The following is a 14,280-nucleotide window of genomic DNA, read 5'->3' on the forward strand; positions in this document are numbered from 1 at the left end:
GTGAATATTTTGGTGGCGTTTTTGAGCCGTTTGACACACCTGGTTGCATATGCGAAGTAAAGCATGAATCATAATGAACATACTTATGAGCGCACGTACCTTTCATGGGCTTAATGAAGAAATTGTAATCGCATATTGAAGTTGTTTTCATGGACTATCGAGTACGTGGGAAAATGTAACACGTGCTTATCGCAGATTTTTTAACGTGCAATTTTAAAATATGTATGTTTAAGAGAGTTTGAAAGGACAATTTAAAAATAATGTTTTAAATGTGCCAAGTCTGCTTTTTATACAATACGAAAAAAAAATATTTAAACATTTACGTACGCCTTTGACTTTACTAAACGTAGAGGACTCAAAAATTTTTTTTTGAACTCGATTTAGGAAAAATCAGTGGTGTCCGGTGGAGCGTGAAGATAAGTCAAATGAAAAGGAAGTCAACCTCTATAACTTTAATTTTTGAGAAATTTTGTCAACTAAAATAAACCAAGTACACCCCTGGCTGTTCTGAATATCGGGGACCTCGAAAAAAAATTGGATAACCGGACTTGGAAGTAACCAGAGGCGTTAAAAAGAAGGGCGAGCTTAGAGTGTGGAATGAAAGGAAAGTCACCAGTCGTTACCCTAAATATATTTTGTAATATGAGAAACTTTGATTTATAGACGAGATTTCCTACAATTTGGAGCCAAAGCTCCACAGTCTGCCGTTATTGTCATTCACTTTAGTTCAGATTAGTTGTTTTTTAACCACATTTCTGTTATATACCTGTCTCAATAAACAAAATCAACCCATTTTCTCACGACTTGCAGCAATTAATCATACGTTAGATCCTAAAAGTTTCAACACCTACCCAATATGGTCTTATTTGCCCAGCATTTTCTACGTGTTCCACTGTACATATTTGAATAATTCTTCGATACACTCGGTATCGATAAACAGAAAACCCACGCCATTGACGTCAGAAAACATGTCACCATCATTAATATGTATAGAGTTTAGTAATATGCACTTTCCATTTCCAATTAATCTAGCGGCAAGTCTGCGCTAAATTAGGTCTCATACCAAACACAAAGAAACCCTCTAACGAGTCTGATAGCAAATACTTACGTTTTTTGAGCTTGTTCCTCACACCAAACTTTACACTTGATCCGATCATTTCCCAGGTTTGCACTAAGATATTTAGTGAATTATTGATATAATTGATGGTTAATTGAAGTAGGCGAAATAACCACCATTAACTGCAATTATGGCTAAAGTGGAACTCTCCTCAATAGGCGTCATCTTTTAATTAAGTTCTTCTGGACGTAATTAATTTCCAAGGTAACTGCAGTAGGAACCTACATAATTAGCGGTTACACGCAAGTATTTAATGAATAAACAAATCGGTTGCAAATTATGATATCGCTAATGAATTAATTCAGTAGGTGTAAATCAGGGTGCGGCAAAAATCAAAAAGCGAATCTTGGAAAAACGAAATCCTCGAGACTTATCAACCACCAGAGCTCGTCAATTCACTCGAAATCGTCAATCAAAAGCACTCATAAGGTATGAATAGCACTCGTCTCTTTACTTATTTATATTACCGTTTAATACCGCAAATGATGGTGGTACCCACCTAGGCAGAAAAACGGATCTCCTACGGCTCTGGTTCGTCGTTTATATGCCGTTCGTTCAAAGGCGTTTTATATCCCATCGCGGTGTTTTGTATTAAGAGTGGTCCGAAATTTGAACTGAGTCAAAAGAGGGGATCCCAATGGGGTGACTAATGGCCTGCATGAAATTAATGCAACCAAGTCCTCGACTCATAAAAAATCCACACTCGGGAGAAGGGTCACATATACTAACAATTCTCCCGAAATTTATTTTAAAATTAAACAAATTTATAAAGAATCAATATCATCGTCGAACGGTACCAACGGTCAATTCCCATGACCGGCTAAATGCGGTACTCTTTTCCACGCTGACATTTTGAATTATGCATATTACGTTATGTAATTAAAGGATTCTCAATATGCAAATTAAGTTGATGGTGGCGAGCTTGCCATTTTCTTTGGTAATGAAAACAGTTCCCAGTTTATTTGCTCCCTAATGATATACCTCACAGTTAATAATAATCCAATTTCTGTTAATCACAACTTGGAAGTGCAATAACGTAGGTGTGTACCAACGACATCAGCACGCGTTAAAGTGGCCCTTCAAGAATAATATGTCGTCAACAAATCAAGGAAACTATTGATTTTAATGGAAATTAAGATCTCTTCAATGATCCAGTTTCAAGTTAAATTCATCGAAAACTGTTAATAACAAAAACCCTTCAAACACATTCTAACGCAAGGTCTTAAACTGGAACTAAATAAATTGGTTTGGATGGAAATATATGTTCGTTATTGACCCCTTGAAATTCAAAAGCAAGGTCACCAACTCTAGACCGCGAAGGACGAAAAATCTAGTTTGGTGTATAATGCGCCTGAAGATGAGGGTCATCCTGGACAAGTCTAGTTGAACTGGTAAAACTGCCTGTAACCGGACAGTAGCACACTCTCGTTTTTAACTGTTGTGGTGGGTCCTTATAGAGGACGAATACAATTGGGGATATAAGCTGCGATGTAAATTATGCACTAAAAAAATGTTTAAATACTTCAGAACACAGTGTTCCCTAGAAAAGAAAATGTGATAAATGGTTGAGTTAACATCCGAAAAACTTTCTACAACATATTATTTCATAACAGATAATATTATGTAGTATTATTAATTAACTCGTCGCGCCGAATAAAGGCAGAGATTCACATGGCCGTAGAGGTGCATTTCACTTTTCACTGCACCTGTTCGGCGTGAAGAGTTTTCTTTAATTTTATTCCCATTTTTACCCAATACAGTCCTGACACTTTCAACTTTCGATAGTTTTCAACGAGAAAATGATTATAATCGTATAACTAGGTTTGCAGTGAGTTTAAGAGAGTCACTTTAATCATTCACAACTTTTTCAGAATGTTTTGTATTCATCAGCACAAATTTGCAAAAATAATATATCATTGGGGGGGCATATAACGAAAGCTCTTGTTTCCAAAGGAGAAGCTTGCTGCCGAGTTCAACTCACCTGAGGAGATTATGCTCATTATAAACAAAAGTACAATACTGTACTTTATGCAAGGCGAAACGTGCGTACTTTTCGCAAATTTGCTAAAAATCCAATTTAAAAAATTTCGTTGGGAAAAGTAATTGCTGTTTAGATTTTAACTGCAAGTCCTAATGCATCAAGAGGTCACAAATAGACTCACAAAAGGTTATTTGCAGCATCACTCTGGAAAGCTAATTACTTGGATCCAAAAAACCAGAGCTGTACCTTTTTAATTCAAAACGCGCGTGTGTTTTTAGATTTAACTTCAATTTGCCTGCATTTTGTGTATCAAACGTTGATTTACAAATAATGCAGCATACGAAACTCTTGATAAGTTTTCCGTATAAAACCGGGCAGATAGTGCATGTATCAATATAGCCAAAATATATTATTTTTAGGGTCGAAAAGTTTATTTTTAGGCAAGTACAATCCGGGCCGGGGGACAGTAATGTTTTTTTCAAAAATAGAAATCTGTTTTCAGGTCTATCTACACATTATCCTCACCCTTCCGTAAGACCTTGGTAATTTATAATTAACCTGAACTGACTGCTTCAGTTAGGAATGGAGTTCCAATACTTAGCAGCGTCAGAGATAGAAATACCTACTCACATTTCTACGTAAATATTAAAATATAGAAAATATGCTTACTTATCAATGGAAATATTATCATTTTAATGACAATGTCTCCATTGATAATAATTAATTAAATTAATTAAATAAAAACATGATTAATTACTTTGCATAGATTACGGCAATTAAAAAAATGAGTCAAAGACTAAGAGTCCCAAGTTTAAGTTTTAACTCTAAAAGTTACCTAATTTATATCTAAGTAATTTACTTATTATATGGAGAATTTCATTCACCACCCGCTCCACAACATACTTCTTTCAACATTTAATCGTTCAATTAGCAAACAATTTTGGTCAATTTTATTTTATATGTCAAAAATCAACTATTACTGTGACCTATGTCACAAATGTCACCCAGCCTGTCATTATTGAAGTTGACGGCCAAATTCTAAAGTCTCCGGATAACTTCAATGTGACATCTGTCTTCAATCGTACTTCAAGTTAAATATTGCTGCGGTCAACATATACATGTATATTTCTAGGGTAATTTACCAATCTAATAGTGATCATCCTATTTATAATGCACCAGCGTGAATACACCCGCAATATAATTTTTTTAGAAAACAAAATTATTTTTTTAATATTCAATTTTAAACTATGTTCAAAATAGTTTAGGTTAATTTAGAAACAAATATTTTTATACATAACAATCCTTATTAGCACTTATTGGGATCGCAATCTCATGAAGCTCATTAATTGACATCCCAACCTTATTTTCCATACGTAATGGTATGCGCGTTATTAGAAGAAAAATCTAAGATGATAATATATTGAGAAAAGAGAAGAAAGCCTGGATGGAGGAAACTGAATATCTTTATTTACCTAAAATGAGGATTTTGACTAAGCACTATTGTTTACGTAGATTGACGACAACGTTAAGCAAATTAAGAGTTCTCAAATATTTACCTAGATTACAATCTTGGGCTCATTCTGAGTCTAATAATTTATGGTTTATGATTATAACAATAAAATAATTCAATGACTGAGTGTAGCAGATACCTATTTCCAGACCGTTTTTTCAGCAAAATAACATTATATTCTCGCTACATCATAAAATGGGAAAATTATATCCTTGGGGCATTATTTGGAATAATAGCTATGTCTTTACTATTAGTAAGTTACTAAGTTACTAGTTACGGCAAGTTTTTGCGTTACGTCTTACCTAATGAAGATAATATATTATCTACAACATGCGATTATATCTATATCTTATCGTTTTATATAAATGAATATACTCGGTTCACAGTTCTTAGTAAGTCAGCTGTAAAGGCACGTAAATAAATGGTTGCTTTCAAAAATTAATTTTTAATATATTCCTTCGAATTCCATTTCTTTTTATTTTCAATTTAAAAACAAGATATTAATTTTTAATACATTTTACATGAATATTTACATCTCGGGTTTCCTCAAACTAGCTAAAATTAGAAAACTTTTGTTTATTCCCAGCAACAGGATGTCTATTGATCTGTTTGTTGTAGTTGTCAAGTGTTACGCAGATTGCCGTCAGTTTGATTTGACCCTAGGTCAGGCTAGTATAAATGAATTTAAAGTAGTTCAGATGAGACATAATTGACAAACCATTATTCACACTAGCTCAAGCTCAAATCATAACTACCCAACCTAATTCAACCTTACATTTAATGAGAGTCATACATTTCCTTCAAGTACGTGAAGCTTGAGTGCAAAGCCAGTAGGGGTTTTAGATGAGCATATGAATTAGTGATCGGATGGTTTATGAATTCGTGTTTCGGTCTTCAAACAAATTAACACAGGGCAATTCTTTTAGAGCTCCAGGGCTGCCCTCAATTACCCGCTGCCTCGTTGAAGACACTTTATCTGGCCAAGTATTGAATTGCACTCCTTACTTATTTTACAATACGAAAAATATGCTCATTGCCATCGTATTTTGCATGTTGGAAGTCAATTGTAGGAAATTAAGCAAAATTAACCTATATGCGCACCAATTTTCATTCAAAGGTAGTTTCTGCGAAATACCTCGATGACTCAAACCATGCCCACCCATTAACCACCATCGCAAATCGAAGTGTTCCCATCGTCATTGATCAAGCAACCAACACAAACCGAACCTAACCTGAATCCTGATTCCGGTCCGGCCTGCAGCTTAGCCGAGGTGGCGATTAAGTATGAATGCGGGGACGTCAGTGCGTTTTTCCACGGATGACCACGTTTCGACCATACGACACCACCAGGGCGAGCCCTTACTTCAAGGCACTTCCGATTATCTCACCATATGCCCATTATTTCGATCGCACTCAATTTAGCCTACGTAAAACCGTACGTAACCGTGGTACTCCCGTAAACGATCCGCGGTGAACTGCTCACCTGTACTAACAACGTTGCCGTCGCACTTTCATGAAAACTCTCTAAAATTGTTTATTCAGAATCAGTGTTTTTTAGTTCAGTATTAGTTGAGGATTAGTTCATCAGATTTGTCTGGAATTGATGGATGACAAGTTTACGCATTATTTTTGCTATAATCACTGGTGTTTCAAGTACTCCGAACGACCAAAAAACATAATCGTATTCTTCAATAAGTCCTTCACCTAATGAGCGTTTTGATCAGCGCCGGACCTTGAACCTTTCAAGGGCTAAAATGTTAGACTTCAAGGCAACCTTAAATGTAAAACAGTTAGAAATGTGGTTTCTTTCCTATTTTACTTGCGTGTCTGTGATACGTAATACTTATACGTAAATGTAATAACCACAGTTAATAATTCCTAATCGAACAGATAAAATTTTCGTAAATACCCAGATAATCCAGTCCCAGATAATAATCAACATGAAGATGTCTAATATTTAAATTGAAGGTTTATTCTAGAGAATTCTAGAAAACTTGAAATGTCCTCGTACTTTAACAACTGATATGCAGGGTGTTTCATCAATATGACAACATAAATGACAACTTTCAGCTAATGTAGAGCTCTTAATAAAAGTATTTAGGACGAATAAAGTTAGGTCCGAAATCGCTTCGTTTCCACCATACAGGGTGCTCAATATTTATTTATTATTATTTTTTTTTATATTTCAAAAACGGTTTGACACGGACATAAAATTCGAGACACACTATGGCGAGAGAAACGTGCACATTTCTGAATAGGCAGATTATTTCCATTTACATCAGTGGCGTCTCGGCGGCCATACAATAGGATGTTTTTGATGGAAAAATGGTACACCATTGACTTTTTTAATATGCAAATTTTTTTCATATTTTTCTATTAATTCCGAATAAAAAAAGGACTCTCAGTGTTTTGTTGTCCAAGTAGCCGTTTTCGAGATATAAAAAATTATTTGTCATTCATGTGTCTACCAAAACACCGGTGTAGGTTTCAAGTGCGATTTTTTAAGATTATTTAGGAGAAATTCATTTAATTTTATTTTAGTAGAGGGGGAGGATATGAAGACAAATATTTTTTGTCTAACAAATTGTCTGTAAATTAACGACTTTAACAAAAAAAAGGACTAATGTGATAAGAAAATATATTGGGATCTAATGTTTTATGTAAATGCACATAAATCAATATAAAATATCTGGAAAATATTATATCATATATTAATATTAAAAAATATATGAATTAAAAAAAAGTCCGTGGTGTTTCATTTTTTTTTCATCGAAAACATCCCATTGAATGGCCTCACAGACGCCACTGATGTAAATGGAAATATTCTGCCTACTCAGGATCGCGCACATTTATCCCGCCATAGCGTGTTTCGAATTTTATGTCTGTATCCCAAATCGTTTTCGCAATATTTCAAAAAATTAAAAAATAATAAAAAATTGAACACCTTGTATATTGGAAACGAAACCATTTCGGACCTAAGTTTATGCGTTCTACATATTTGTTTTTTTGAACTCTAAACCCTCCAACAGTTTATCGGTATGTTTATGAAACATCCTATATAGACCTATCTGAGTTTACCCGAGGTGAGTTCAAGACAAGCAGACAATTTAAACGTGTTGAGAATTAGGAAAGTTTAATTTCCGATTTCTGTTCTAATGAACTGCATTCAGTGACACTAAAATTCTCAACCGTGGTTCGACTGCCGATCTTCTATATCTTCACACACTATATTTCCTCCGCTGAAGCCATCCAGAAAAATTCACCAAAATTCCTTAACGTTATATCCACGTATCTGTGATTGTTTAGTTGGTCGGAATCGCCCATTTGGTTTACATTTCCACTGATCCACAATTATTCTGTACCTCCAGTAACGCTTGTTCACTCCATGTTTTTAATTGGACAACTTTCTTCGTCTATTCCGACATAAACCATCCAAATGATAATGCATACTTCTGGATATCTGGCGAAGCTCTACATTAACGCGCGCAGTATAGAATCTGAAAACTGGTGAGAGTTCCCTAAAGCCGTCAACACTGCCACAAAGAAACGCATGCGTTCTTATGTAACCGACTTTTGCCGGCTATAATCTTAGATATTTGAGATTGAATGCGGCCGCTGAATGACGCCAATCGAAACCCGGACAAACATATTATTGCCGTGTTGCCGATGACCCATAAAACTCTTCAAATATTCCTAAAGTAACCAGGGATTTCAAAAGATCATGTGCGTGTCTCTATTTTTGGATTTCATGAATTGCCGATGAGACGCCAGGAAACAGTTGTTTGTTTTGGAAATGTGAACATCATTCCGATGAACTTATAACAAGAATATGTTTACGGTACAAAACCGTTATATATCGTTCTTTAACTCACATATTTTTCATTAAAAACTCATTTTAAATCGTTCATATCAGAGTATTTCCCAAGAGGCCCAATGGTTATATTTGCACAATTCTTTTGTTCTGAAATTTATAAATTAACCGCAGCTGAATTCCTTCTCTCTGAATAAGGCAACATCAGCATACTTACAGAACCTTTAGACAATTGCTGCGTGCAGGCATGTTTGGGTCCATAAAACGGGGTTTGCATTACAATTCGAAATTTCTTGAACAAAATCAAAAACCATCTATACTAAAACGACTAGTTAAGAACTTTCAAACCTTCAACTCGGACCGAATTACTGTTTCTCGCGACCTTGTTTGGAACGTCTTTGAACAGTCTGCTAATTTTGATAGCTTTTAATCTTTCTCAGGTCCTCGTCGATTTTTTATCCATTTATTGATTCCGTCGCAGGCCATTCCGAAGAACTTGTGTGACAGGCATCTTCGAATTCAATTTCAATAAATAACGAAAAGTAACTGTATCCACATGGTTTATCGCAAAATTTACAACACACGCACTCACCGACTTGTTTGGAAACGGGAATAAGAAACACGAAATGGGGATGGTACCGTCAAAGTGCCATCAGTCGGATTGGTACTATTTCGTGACGCGTAGCTTCACCAGAGCCAGTTCAGCTCTTTCGGTTCTTTTTTTTTGAGACTTTCAATAACGGGTTTAATGATCATTTTGGTTGACCTGAAGTTTAAGGAAAAACAGTGAGTACGTAATTGTTAATTCCTCAATTTATACAAAATTCACCTAAGTAATCTAAATATTGCCTCTAATCCCGAACTGCTTAACGCGACAAACGATTAATCAAATCATCCATCAAATCAATTAAATCAGGAGTACAGTTATACTAGCACATAATAATCAAATGCAAATAATATTACAGCACCTGGCAATTTTAGAACGTTCTTCCATCTTACCGATCAATATCTTAATTAATAAAACTAATTAACATAACAGTAATCAAATTTCCATAAGAATTATTGCAAAGTGCATCATAAAACGTAAAATTTCAAGTAAAATACCGCTCACGGCCTCTATTCGCCGCGTGTTAAAGTAAGCTCTTAATGAAAAGGTGCAGTTTAAAAAGCCTGTAGTTTCGATTCCAACAGCCATTCGATAGATGGCGCCACCTATTCTGTGCACATGTTTCGAATGTTACATCATACCGTTACTATAAAGGATGGTCTGAATCATGTTAATTTTAAATAAAAATTAGTAGATTTAAGCCGCTTACGGTTTTCAAATGAAGTTAATTTTATCAGAGATGGAAAAACGCAAATAGGACATGTTCAGTTTTCCCCAATACTAAATTAAAATGTGGAAGCCCTACAGGCTTGCAATGCCGTACTGCTACATCTCTTAATTGTAGTTATTTTTATACTTACCTGAACACCTGGATAAATATGCAAAAACTGAATACAAACCCAACAATGACAAAACCAAAAATTTTTAACCCGTAATCTACGTACATATTTGATAAGAGCTCAATGGTTGAGTCAAAGATGACTTATTGAGCTATTGTTCAGTCAAACAGAAACATTTTTCACAATTTTTAAGAAGTCTCCAAGCACACAGAAATAATCCCAAACATGCATTTTAACTATCACCTTACTTACCTACCTCCACGTCCGTGAATTAATCCAAATAAAATGTATTCCATACCTGAAACCAAAGAGGAATTCCGATTAACATCACATAAACACCCCACTCATAAATCGTCAAAACAACTCGAAAATGCGGCTAATTTCCGCACTCTAATATAAAACGAAACGTCGTGGCAACATCGCTCATAAGTACCATAAGAGTACCATCGTGACGGTACCAAGTGCATCCACCGCTTGCACGGTGCACGGTCAAGGACCCTCGAGGAAGGCGAAATTCACTTCGGTTTCGCCTCTTTGCGCTTTTTATGTTGGTTCTCACAGTAACTAAAGCGGAAGAGAGGGTGCCATCAAAGGCGTTTAGAAGCCGCTTATTTGGAAAGATCTCACCTTTGTTTTTTGCCTTACACTGAATTGCAAATCAGTCAAAATTACTTGAGAACTTACAGAATCCCTATACAAATTCCTCTTCAAGACATTCTTAACTTCCAGGAACACAATCTTGAAGCATTTCTATGAAATTATATTGAAGATGAAAAGGTACCGCACACTTGCAGCGTGCCAAGAATTACTTATGATGCTTTATTTATTGGAGCAACAAAGCCATATGGGCATGGTACAGAACCTCTTCTATGGTTTGCCATAATAATAACAGTTAAATATTGCAACACTTTTTAGGTAGTGCTGTACTTGCCTTTGTAGTGTAACGGTATGAGCAACACCGGAACGCATTCGGGTGCCTTTTAAAGTCTCTAGGGCTGGAACGGTTTATTAAAAAACCTAATCTCTCAATTTATCTATTCTTGCCTGATCTTGATTATACGCCTTAATTTATTAAAAAACAAAATCTACAATAAACTGCATCTTGCCGGAAATAATAGCGCAATTATTCTGCACCATTATCTCATTAATGCACTTTAGCTTTGCTTTGCTGCACATTTTTTTTATTGCAAACGATGCCAAGAGGTTGCTCTGTCTGGGTGCTATGGAATGGAGCAAAGTATCTCAACTGGTTTTAAAGTAAACTTGTGTTGCTAGACTGGTAGTTGTCTAACAACACAACTTTAGACAATTTCACATCATTTTCTGCAACCTTAAAATCAATAACAATTATTTCCTTCAGCCTGCAGCTTCAGTAATTCCTGCGATACAGAATTATGTGTGTAACATTCCTCAAATACCTCGTGTTATGACGGATCCAGCTGATCCCACAATGAGATTCGCGTTGTTTGTTTTCTGGTCTATTCCATTCCTCGGATAAATTTAACCTGAACTTGACTACTTAACATTTCAATGTATGTATGTAGATGGAAAGCATTCGCGTATGGTACTGAAATAGATCGAACCTAGGCTAGCCTAGAGAATAAAGGCATGGTTAATTACTTAATGCCATTGTTTCTAGTGTTATTTTTAAAACAGCGGAAAAATGTGGAAACTCATTTTTTAAAGATTTTCTTTTACATTATGTGTTAAACTTGAAACGCGGTTTAAGTCTACGTCAAATGTATCTATATAGTGAATTGCGTAATTCTGATTTACGTTATCACCAGCATAATCATTATCACCCTGGGTTTAAAAACAATTCGCTAAATTTACCGTTTCATCCTATATTTAGTCTTCTTTCATCCACGCAATCGCTACTGTTATCACACTTTGCGCTAAATGTTAATAGGCTATAAAATTGAGATTACACTTCGTAAATTCCTGATTTGAATGAGGAAATAATGACTATGAGGCTCTGGCATTTAATACGATTTTACATGGGCACCTGGCACTTCGCTACTTAAAAAAACGATTCGCAACTCTACGTATTTATTCCACGATTTTAATTATTGTCAAAACATTCTAAAATCGCAAAACGAACCGAGAATATTGTGGTTTTTATTGACCGTTGAAGGTCACATTAGCGAGAAGTTTCTTCGGTTTCAATACCAAGCAAGTATTACATGTATGGTTTTATTGAAATACATATACATGATGTACTTGCATAAACCGAACTCGTGAAATAAAAAAATCATTTAGGAGCTTACTCGTTAAAATCAATTTGCAGAGAAACGATGCGACCTCAAAACAGACACAAATGCGGAGCAAAATGCGAAAATAAATCAAATATTACTGGCAAACTTCGACCGAATCTTCAAATAGTACTCTTGAGAAAATTCTTCATCCGGCTTCTGAAGAGATAGACTTAATCTTGACTGATGGCAGTATCAACGATATATGATCTCCCAGATAACATTATCTTCTACATAACTTGAAACAATCCTCGGATTAAATTATATGGTTAGCAGTCTATATCTCGACTTAACGGGAATCTGTTCTGATTAATCACTGAAGAATTTTTCCTATGTAACAACTACTTAATTAAGATAAAAGATCAGCCTGGAACCAACTTGATATTGTTTACCTGAGGCTGGCATGCAAATTGAACACTATTGCATTGGCTGATGGGGAACCTAATGGTTTTTAACACCTACAAACTATAACAAGTGTCTTGGAAACCTAAGGTTTATACTAGTTTATACAATAATAACTTCGATTGTTTACGCTCCAGCGGAGCTTAACTCTGTCTACCGCCTGTCTGCATTGATTGTATTAGCCACTTGTTTCAAGGATTAATTTTTCACTTAAGATGAAGATTTTTCTTACAATACCAGACGCGAATCAACTTCCACAAAGAGGCGTGAAAATCAAGGGTCATTACTCTTCTTTCCTAGCAGAACCGTTCTAGTTTTACAATAAGTTGGTAAGGTGCACGAAGTTTAATAAGAATCATTTCATTTTAATTCAGCGTGCATTTCCGACCTATAGCAACATTAGATAACTTGTTTCGTAATATGAAAGGGGACCATTATTGGTAGTCCAGTCCTATCGGACGATATATATAGCGGCAATCGATGCTTTTTGTTGAGCTGGGAGATGTCGGTCAGTAAAGTGAACAATGAGTCGAGCTTTTTGGTTTTTTCTGGTCGAAGAACGAAGAATAGATTGCAAGGAAATGAGTTTACTAAGAAGTAAATAAACACGTAGCTGAATTGTTGAGTAAGGCCTGTTATAGAATTGCGGGAGATGAGTTGTTGAAGGTAAATTTAGATCTACTACAATGGTCAAAACAGTTACGGGCTATTTCAAAATATCATCTTAAAAGTTTTTTTGTGCCAAATGAAACGTAACAAAACAAATTATATTTGCATTTTTAAGTTTTTTATTGATAAAACAAAGCACTTTTTGTTCAAACTTGATTTGATCAATTGTGACAGTCCTGTTTAAAATTATGCATTTTTTAAAATTAAATGGCGATGGTTATCCAATGTAATTTGAATTCGTAATCTATTAATTTGGTACAAAAATTGATTTTTAACAACGAGTATGATCCCGTCTTGCTGCTAAAAAGGCTTTACTTCGTGATGGCATTGATTCAATCAAGTTATCAAAGACGTCTTGGGGAATTTCATTCCATTCTTCAATTAAGGCATTTCGAAGATTTGGAGTAATTCAAGGTGGTGAATTTCTGCTAGCAATACGTCTCTCAAGCATACTCAATTGAATTTGCATCTGGGCAATTGGCAGGCCCTACCACTCTCTCAATATTCATTTCATCCAACCAGTTGTTCACAATATAAGCGCGATGTGGACGAGCATTGTCGTCCATAGACATGAAATGATTACCTATTACTCCAACATACGGTATAATAATAGGTTGAAGAATTTCATCGAGATACCTATTGGCGTTTAAGGGACCATTGTCAATGAAATAAAGATCTGTATGTTCACCAAGACTGTTACCTGCCCATACCGTGATACCGCCACCTTCAAAGTGAAATCTTTCTCTGACAAACTAATGATTTTTTTGTATTCCGAATTCACGTCAAATCAAAACACGTCGATTGTCCGATTCTAAAGTGAACCTGGACACGTCCCCGAAGAGTACTCGACCCCAGTCACAAAATACCATTGGTTTTTGAGTATACAATCCAATATTATGGAGTCTATTTCTTATGGTTTGAATGGACATAAGCCTTTCGGTACCACGAGAAAAACTTGTTTCTTAGAAGTGTTGCATTAACGTTCCGATTTCTTCTCGCGAGCAATTGGAGAAATCGGTCTTCCCTGGGTGTTGTTGTTGATGGCCGACGTTGTCCTGGTCTTCTTCTAACATTTCCTGTTTCAAAAAATCT

At 35.5% G+C, this 14,280-nt stretch overlaps 2 protein-coding genes across 13 annotated transcripts in view; one reads left to right on the forward strand and one right to left on the reverse strand.

Moving 5' to 3' along the window:
• The window catches only part of shot (dystonin-like protein short stop), a 118,851-nt gene that overhangs the window by 88,070 nt on the left and 16,501 nt on the right, over nt 1-14,280 (reverse strand). For 3 of the 12 annotated variants that reach the window (XM_066286637.1, XM_066286636.1, XM_066286595.1), the window contains exon 1: nt 5,841-6,071. The exons of 4 other annotated variants lie outside the window; for them this stretch is intronic. The gene's annotated coding sequence lies outside the window, so the exon portion shown is untranslated. Of the gene's footprint in view, nt 1-5,840; nt 6,072-14,280 lie in introns of those variants that run through there. 5 more of the 12 variants (XM_066286639.1, XM_066286638.1, XM_066286642.1 and 2 more) reach the window with 4 other exon arrangements.
• LOC136341534 (venom serine protease 34-like) overlaps nt 9,065-14,280 on the forward strand; it is a 29,540-nt gene continuing 24,324 nt past the window's right edge. The window contains exon 1 of the mRNA XM_066286648.1: nt 9,065-9,205. The gene's annotated coding sequence lies outside the window, so the exon portion shown is untranslated. The remainder of the gene's footprint in view (nt 9,206-14,280) is intronic.

The sequence above is a fragment of the Euwallacea fornicatus genome, chromosome 10 (genome assembly GCF_040115645.1).
Source record: "Euwallacea fornicatus isolate EFF26 chromosome 10, ASM4011564v1, whole genome shotgun sequence".
NCBI lineage: Eukaryota > Metazoa > Arthropoda > Insecta > Coleoptera > Curculionidae > Euwallacea > Euwallacea fornicatus.